Source organism: Miscanthus floridulus, chromosome 19 (assembly GCF_019320115.1).
Source record: "Miscanthus floridulus cultivar M001 chromosome 19, ASM1932011v1, whole genome shotgun sequence".
In the NCBI taxonomy this organism is placed as follows: domain Eukaryota; kingdom Viridiplantae; phylum Streptophyta; class Magnoliopsida; order Poales; family Poaceae; genus Miscanthus; species Miscanthus floridulus.
Genome location: NC_089598.1, coordinates 56,333,951 through 56,343,222, shown reverse-complemented (window position 1 = coordinate 56,343,222; position 9,272 = coordinate 56,333,951).

Sequence of the window (9,272 nt, the reverse complement as noted above, 5' to 3'; positions counted from 1 at the left end):
CCTTCGTCATTACTTTCAGATTATGAACTAGAGATCATAATCATTGCTTGACATATCCTACTTAAGTCCAATTTCACAGCTTAACTCATGACTAACTCCCAGGGTGTTAAAGCCCTCCCCCCTTATGGGAATCTTGCCCCGAGATTTAGTGCAAAAGACTTTTAAGGGAAGAGAAGCATGTCATCTATTTTCCAACATCAGTGATAGCATTAGGCTACTTAACTTTAGAGTATTAGAGAGGCTAATTTGGTCAAGACAACTTTCTGATATTTGCTCTTCATAGTAAATTTTGTTCGAAGAATTTCTTTTGTTGACTTCCATGAAGCATTATTACTTTGGGAGGAATCCAAGACAGCACAGCACTTTGTTCTCAAGATATAGAGAGTACTATGGCGCATAAACTAATTACCCATATTGTCTATTTCCCTAGTGAATATAGCATGGACCATGTGAATTTTGCACTAGACTACAAGCTTCTGAAAGCTACTCATTACCATGGTTCCATGTTCATTCACAAAGTTTAAAAAATAGTCCTCTACCAAAGTAGCTTGAGTACAACCTTTTATAAGGGATGAGATCATAGATGGGGAGAACATCCTCTGAGGCTATGAGAAACCGAGTAACCAATAGACAATATCTATGACGGTTGTAACTATTCAATCACTCAGATGCCAACCAATGGAAAACTACATAATATTCCATATGTGCAGTTCTCTTTCTCTGATAACAACATTGTATTATCTGAGTCTGTCCAGTGAGCAATGAATGTGATAGATGATTCTTTCAACTCAGCGTTTTTGACGATCAATATTCAAGGGAATCCTCATATCCAAGCAGCAACAGTTATCTAGGTTGAATCTATGGCAGCCTCTTGGGTAAAAACACATGGAAGGTACTAAGGACAAGTTTGCTTTGGTAAACATTGCTGAAGAAGGATGACAGCGAGGTCTGGAGGACAACAAAAGTTGCAAGTATACACTAATTGGAAAAATAGTATGCCACTAGGATTGAGTACAATTTTCCTTCATGGTGCTGTTGCACAGTAAGTTTGGTTGACTTGTACTGTAGCAAAACTAGCCTTGTTGAACTACATTTGACATTGAAGCTTACTTTCTAATGTCCATCAATAACTCATAAGCATAATCTGAAATCTATTGTTTCATACTTTTCAAATTATTTTTGACTCGTAATGGCACAAATTGACTTTTAGAACACCTTAACTGCTCAACATTGTTGCTATGAGAGGGCAAAAGAAAGGCACAAAGGGTGCAAGGAGTCTTTTCTAGGACATCTAAAGTATTATCCAATGGCAAAACATTGACCATGTTGCTAATCTTGGCATCAATTACAAAGACAACCTTCTATTTGGAGGGGTGATAGCAGTCCACAGAGAAATCACAGATTCTGTACACTTTGGTTTTTAGTTTATATCTCACAAACTATGGCTCCATTGTGCACAAATTTTGGTATGCATTTAGATCCAAGAGTCCTCTAACTACAGACCAAAATTCAGCTCAAACGGACACTATTTGACTATCTAAACAAATCATCTACCAAAACTGCTTTGTTCTTGAAAGTTTGGGACCGAACTGTCAAAACATCTCTCAAATCTGATGCTTTACTCAACCAATCCTCAAACCAACTTAAGACATCAAAGTACCTTAAGCGAGGAATGAGACTACCAAGTTTGGTGTGAATATGTTTGAGCCACTAATCACTGGCTTAAAGATAACCGGTTTAATGCCATGAAATCTTGATAGATTTTCCGCTCTTCTTTTCCTTTGATTTACACATTGGGAAGTGTGTTCGTAGTCTTTAACTCTTTTTATGACAGCGGTAGCTTTCTCACTGAGGATGGAGGCTAGGGTTTGTCCTTACATGGCTCTTAGGAAACAACTTCAACCATTGATTTAGGCACCAGCTCAACAATCACAAGCATTGGACTAGTGGCTATTTTTGTAGGGTACAATGCATACTCCACGTGGAGGGGCAGTCCTACAAGATAAGAGACCGCTTCCAACTACCCTTCTATACTTTCTCCAATAGAGTCTTGAACAAATCCATTGATAGCACCATATACATAATGATGCTAACTGAGACTAGGGACGTGCTTTCTCCAGCCCTTTACTTAGCTAATACAATATCTTGTATTACCTGTGTGATTGTCCAAGATGGAATTGACTTGATGACATAGGGCTTGAAGAAGAAAGCAGTGCTGGCATCGTTGACCGGCTTTGCTGTTTCTTTGCTTAACATTGTTCTATGAGACATAGCCTTCATAGCTACCGAAGAGTCGTTACCTAGCTGGAGATTAACCTTCCTACCGATAACTAATTAGTTGTCTCCCAACACTTAAAAAGCTTCAAAACTTCTTTTTTATGGCAACAATTGTAGTTGATGTGAAAACAGACAGTCACCATGGAAGTTAGCAGAAAAGGGGTCACCGAAGAAGGTTGGTTATTTGACTATAGGATCACCTTGCACATAAAGATCAAGGCTGAGATAGAAAGCTCATAAGCACCAGGTGACCTATCATAGGACATAATATGTTGGTCCATTTATCATCCTACTGATAACTTGTCCAACTTTAAGTATTGTCTAACTTCTGATCCAACAGGGATGACATAAGTTGCTCACTAGATGACCCACGTCATTACAGGGACCGTCAAGTAGAGTCACTTGTCTACCACCTCTTGCAGTCTATTAATACTTTGTAGCTATATGTTATATTTGTTGAGTACGACATGTACTTATGCTTGCTTTACTTTTCAATACTTTGGAAAAATCCTAGATGGGTACCAAATTGCTAGAGTGTGGACGATTTAGGCTTGTGATCAACCAGTCAGTTGTCCCTATGGAATTGGAGTCTTCACCCAAAGATCGAAGTTGTCTTTCCGCTGTTTGTTATCTAAGGTTATATCCTTTATACTAAGTACGTTATATTTTGAGCATTGTCTTTCGATATTACCCTTATTTGTAGCTATATGTGAGATTTGACTTCTTGGGCTCACATATGGTGTGTATCTGGTTTTGTTCTTAAAACCGAGTGCTACAAAGTGGTATTAGAGTAATGCTGACTATAGGACACAAGCCTAGTAGAAACTGGTCATTCTAAGGTTTAGAAGTTGCTACAAAAACCCTTGGTCTATGAGCCTTGATATTTTCTTCTCTACTATATCTCTACCCTTGCTATTCATCTCTACCTTGGTGCTTATTTTAAAGTCTTGGTTCTCATCTTCACTCTTTGGTTTGATATGCTCTTAGAACTGTTCCTCACCACCTTCTTGCGTAATCTAAAGATAAGTACTAGGATTGTTACCCCTAGTACAACAAGGACGATAGTATCGCAAGTCGAGTCAATGATTGAGTTGTGCATCTTTATTGCGTGCTAAATTGTCATTATGCTTATGATTGTTTTGGGTCTTTCTAATGATTGCAATGATCTTGTTGGGTGTTCCCACAATTTCATTTAGTTTATAGGCCTAAGGTATAAGGATTAGTGCAATAAATAGTGGGTTATGGTATTCTTCTGTTTCTTCTATCTTGTCTTTTCAAAGCAGTCTACACTCTTTGGCTTATATCTCTATTCTTGGACAACAAAAAATCATGAGAAAATTCTAGACAACATTAGATTTCAATATCTTTCTCTGAGCACAAGAATCATCCTGGTACCTATTTTGGTTGTAGAGATACAAAAATCACAAGGTGATGCATCTGTGCTGTTTGGAACGAGGAAGTTGTGGAGAATTTAGTAAGTTTTCCAACGGTATATGATACAACTTCATTGGATTAACAGAATGGGGGTTACAACTTGAAAGGATCAAGATGCCCAAGAGGGGGGGTGAATTGGGCTAATTCTAAATTCTCTTGCAATAATCAAATCCTACGGATAGCCCAATTAACCCCTTGTGCCTAGAAAAGTGTTTATATCAAACTAATGCACAACAACCTCTCAAACTATGTTCCAAACTTACTCTAGCAAGCAATTCTATGGATGTAAAACAAGTATTGAATTGCTCAAAGTAAATACTCAAAGTAAGTGCTCAAAGTAAGTAGAAAGAGAAAGGAACGCGGCGATGTTTTGCCGAGGTATCGGAGAGTCGCCACTCCCCACTAGTCCTCGTTGGAGCACCCGCGCAAGGGTGTAGCTCCCCCTTGATCCGCGCAAGGATCAAGTGCTCTCTACGGGTTGATTCTTCGACACTCCATCGCGGCGAATCACCCAAAGCCGCTCACAACTTGAGTTGGGTCACCCACAAGCTCCGCCGGGTGAACACCAAACTCCCGATCACCACCAAGCCGTCTAGGTGATGGCGCTCACCAAGAGTAACAAGCACGAACTCTCACTTGACCACGCGAAGCCTAATGAGAAGATGGATGCACACTTTGCTACTCTTGATTTGCTAGTGAGGCTACTCTCTTGGATTCTCAAATCACAAACACCTCACTAGGATCTTGCTCTTCTTGGCACTCACAAACATGTTTCTCAGCTGTTGGAATGAGCAAAGGATACTCCACTCACGAGTGGAGCTTCTATTTATAAGCCAGCCTAAAAAACGAACCGTTATGAGCTTCTGCGGGATGACCGGACGCTCCGGTCGTGATGACCGGACGCTCCGGTCAGTTCAACCCGTGAACCAGCATTCAAGTGATGACCGGACGCTGTCAGGGTCCGGTCAGTATCAACCGGACGTGTCCGGTCGCTCTTGGATGCTTACTGTAAACAACCGGACGCTGGATACTCAGGGTCCGGTCACACTGACCGGACGCGTCCGGTCACACTTTTCCAAGTCTGGACCCTTACTGGAGTTGACCGGACGCTGGCCCTCAGCGTCCGGTCACATAACCTCCCAGCATCCGGTCACACCAGACTTGATCTTCTCAGTCAAATGAACTGACCGGACCCTGCGGCCAGCGTCCGGTCGCACTGGAGCCAGCGTCCGGTCAGTATTTGACCCTCCATTCACTTCCAACTTCCGAACATATGTGAATGAAGTTTGCTCCAAAGGATCTTAGGCATTCATAGGAGCTACCTAGAGCTAGTTTTAACAAGTGTGCACCACACCTAACTCACTAGACTCAACTAGGTCAAGCTACCCGTTCATACCCCCCTTCATAGTACGGCCAAAGGAAAAAACAAAGTCCTAAACTACTCTAAGTGTCTCTCCAACTTCAATCGACACTTAGAACTAGTTATCCTTAACCTTGTCGTCCATCCTTTGAAAACCGAAACGATTTCCATCGTAGGGGCATGACAACCTCGATTGCCCAATCGATCTCCATTACCATGATCTAACTTAATTGCCTCTGCAAAACACACGTTAGTCATAATAATCTTGTATTGACATTAATCACCAAAATCCAACTAGGGGCCTAGATGCTTTCAATCTCCCCCTTTTTGGTGATTGATGACAATACCACCTCGAGTATGTTATGGAGTGAGGTTTTTGACGGGCTTGGTTCATATAAGCTTTTGTCAATAAGAACAAAAGAGTTAGTCAAGCTTATATGACCCAAGCCAACACAATGTACTCAAAGGATATGAATTAAGCATGAGTACTAATAACAAAGCTCATTTGCTCCGAAGTAAAAACGCGGAAGCAAAAGCAAATGAGCATTCCACAAGTGATATGACATATAGATAAAGCAAAGTAGAAATCACACATGTCAAATATCACAATCATGTAGATAGCACTATCACATGTATATATAATAGTATGCATGAAAGAAAACACACGAATGCATAAGTAATAGTGTATCACACAAATAAAACTCCAAATGTATATAATAAGCTAATACTAGATAACTAGCTTCCCCCTAAAACTCGCTCCCCCTAAGTCTACATACTCAAACCCTCTCCCCCTTTGGCGTCAAACACCAAAACCTAAGGGTCGGTCGGCGGGGCTGCAGCGGACAAGTCGGGCGCTGAAGTACGTGGAGCAAGGTGGAACTGGGTGCCATCATCATCTGACCCTGAGCTCTGAACTGACTGACCCTCTGAAGCAGGAAGAGTCGCTGAAGCGGTCTGGGTCTGAGCTGGTGCTGCCTGCGAAGCTGCAAGTATGTCTGTCGTAGGATCTGACGAGGCGACAGACGAGGGGAGCCTCTGAGTGGTCATGATAGCTGGAGCTGCTGTAGATGGACCAGCAGAATGCATGTGAGGCGGAGTAGGCATGCCGGTCAACTCGCTGAATGATGCTCCAAGACTCCTGGAGACTGACGACTCAGGCACGAATAGCGAGGAAGTCTGCTCTGGTGAGAAACCCGTGTGATAAGGAATGAACTGCGGGGCTATACCAGGTGAAGCTAACCACTGGGACACCTGTACAAGAGGTGAAGTAAACTGAGCTGGAGGCTGTCCCTGACTCTGAAGCCCGATGGGCTGTACTGCTGGAGTCGTCGAAGTGGTAGGAGGCTGTGCAAGCTGGGGCGAAGTCTGTGGTAGTGGAATCCCAATGGCTGTCACTACATGCTGCATGAATCCCATGAGCTGCTGCTGCATGAGTAACTGCTGGTGCTGAAGGAGCTGCTGCTGCCGCTGAAACTCGTCCTGACGAGCCTGAAACTGTGCGAAGTTTGTAGCTGTCTCCTGTGCCTATCGTGTCTGATCCTGCTACATCCGCTCAAGAATAGCAATGAGAGCGAGGTCTGTCTGTGGAGCAGGTGGAGCAGAACTGGAGCTACCGGCCTCTGCATCGTGTCTGCGTGGAGGCATCTGAGGTATAGGCTGGTAGTCGTCATCAGAGCTATCACTGTACTCACTCACTCCCTGCTGTGCCTCTAGCTCCTCCTCCTCAGTGGCTGCAATCCCTCTGATGATCTCGTCCTGCTGAGCTGCAGACTCTGGCACATCGGGGCGACGGCTAGGCTGACTGGGTGCCTGAGGAGTGGCGTGTCTGATCCTCTGTGACAGGTTGTAAGCTAGGAACTCTGTAGTGGCACCTGTATACTCATCCATCATGCCAGGGGGCTTATCAATTACAACTCTGTGGATGAGGAACGTGATCCAGTGAGCATAGGGAAGCTGCCTGCGACCCTTGAATCCCTCAGCTATAGTATCCTCCATCTCTGAAAGAAGGAGGTCCCAGATGTCAAACACTGTCATCTGCATGATGGCATTGAGAAGCCAGAGCTGTAAGCGAGTCAGGCCCTCCCTGTATCCCAACCTGGGAAGCAGTGTCCTCCTGATGATGGCCTCTAGTATCCTCGCTGTAGGAGTCAAGTCACTGGGGTTCCTGCTTGACCCCTCACCAAACGGCTCCTTGAAGCAATGGCGCACTAAGTCTGTAGGGGGCACCAACCCTCCATGAGGACGCCTGGGAGGCTCCTGATGTCCATAGCAAACCTCATGCAACCTTACAGGCTGCTCCTGTAGTCTCAGTATCTCTCTGGCCCTGCTACTCGTCACTCTATAGTCTTTGCCGTTGAAGGCAAAGTGAATGAATCTGTGATGAGGATCGATGTAGAGCGAGGCATAAGACTGACGAACCCAAGAAGGTACATATATCCCTGTCCATCCAATCAGATCTGACAGTCCTGGCAAATATGACAAGTATTGCCGAATGCCCTCTCCGGCTGCTGCCACAATGGACTCTATCGGACAGACCCTCTGTGATCTGAACACTGCCCCACTGTTTAGATATGCATTGTAGAAATCCTCCTGTAGTGGCATGTAGAACCCCTCAGCTGCTCTCTCATCCCTCCTCGGAGGGAACCAAACCTCAAACTCAACAAACCGCAGCTGCTGAACCTGCCTGGCTGTAGCGGCCCTCAAGTCGAGGTGAACCACTGGAGGCGGACCCTGTGGTCTGGGCGGAGGGCGTGAACCCCTACGCCGTGTAGCTGGCCTCGGTGGAACTGCAGCACTGGTACGACTCGAGCGGCGTAGCTGAGGTGCCGGCTCGGTCTCCTGACTCTCCTGAGTCTCCTGGGCTAGCTGAGGCTCTGTTGGTGGAGGCTGCTGCTGTGCTGATGAACCCTCCTCAATGGCAACCCGTCGTCCTGCAAACGTGGCAGTCCCTGCTGGACTACCATGACGACGCTCAACCTCCTCAATCGCAGCTCTGACTGCGGGTGAAACTAGCTGATCTGCAATGACAACTCCGCTGCGGGTGCCACCTCTCTTAGCACGCTCTGCGGCCTCTGCAACAGCTGCTGCTCTGGCTGTCTCTGCGTCGGGGTACTTCCGCTTCTTGGATGTTACTTGCTTGGTTGATTTGCCCTTGGATCCGGCTGGCTGACGAGGCGGGGGCCTCCGATCATCTTCACCTGGGCCACCACCAACATTCTTGGTGCGAGCCATCTGAACTGACAAGATGGTGAACTGTCGCTGATGAAGATCGACTGTCAAACTGCTGCTTTCGAGGCTTGGCCTCGATCCTTACTCGCGAGCTTGGCTCCGAGTTTACTGCCAACTGCCAGACGAAACACAACGGAACCGACTCGCTGCACGATAGAATAGATAGATATACAAATAAATACCATATATCTAATAGATGCGAAATCCTAGTAGAGAAAGCAATTTTAGATGCGAACTTGAATCGAGTGGCTTTCTACCTGACGATCAGCGATCCGAGAATGGATAAGACGTCATGTGGGGGATCTCGGAACCGGTTAGGGTTAGGTCAAACGCCCTGAATGCAATGGGGAATCAATGTATTTAGAATTTGATCTAGGTCACAATTGGAGATCAAGATTGAACCGCAAAACTCGCCTTACCAACCAAAGGGAGGATAGGGCAAGACAAGCAGCCTGGTAACAGTGGATCGACGAGCTTGGGCGCGAGAAGGCCGGCGAGGAGCTGAGCAGGTGGTGACGCGTGGGACGAGCCGCGAGGCTTGGTGGCGCGCTAGGCCGGGGCGCGAGGCTCGGCTGCGGGCACGGGAGGCTGTGGCGGCGCGGCTGGACAGTGGCACGGAGGCGCGGGCACGAGGTGAGGCGCGAGGAGGCGGCGGCGCAACAGTGCGGCGGCGACTTGGGCGCGGGTCATGGTGGCGATGCGGCGGCGGCTCGGACTAGGGTTCGACGGGAGATAGGGGTTGCGGTCAGTTAAGTAATCCCCCTACACGTGACAGAAAAGGAAACGGGAAAAGAGTCCTTAAGACGCGCGAGATCTACTGACCGGACGCTCCGGTGGTAGCGACCGGACGCTACCACCCAGCGTCCGGTCGATTCTAGAGAGGTCTAAATCCTCTGGAATCGTGACCGGACGCGTCCGGTGGTCCATGACCGGACGCAGGCAGGGTCTGGTCAATTTAACTTTGTCATCCTCC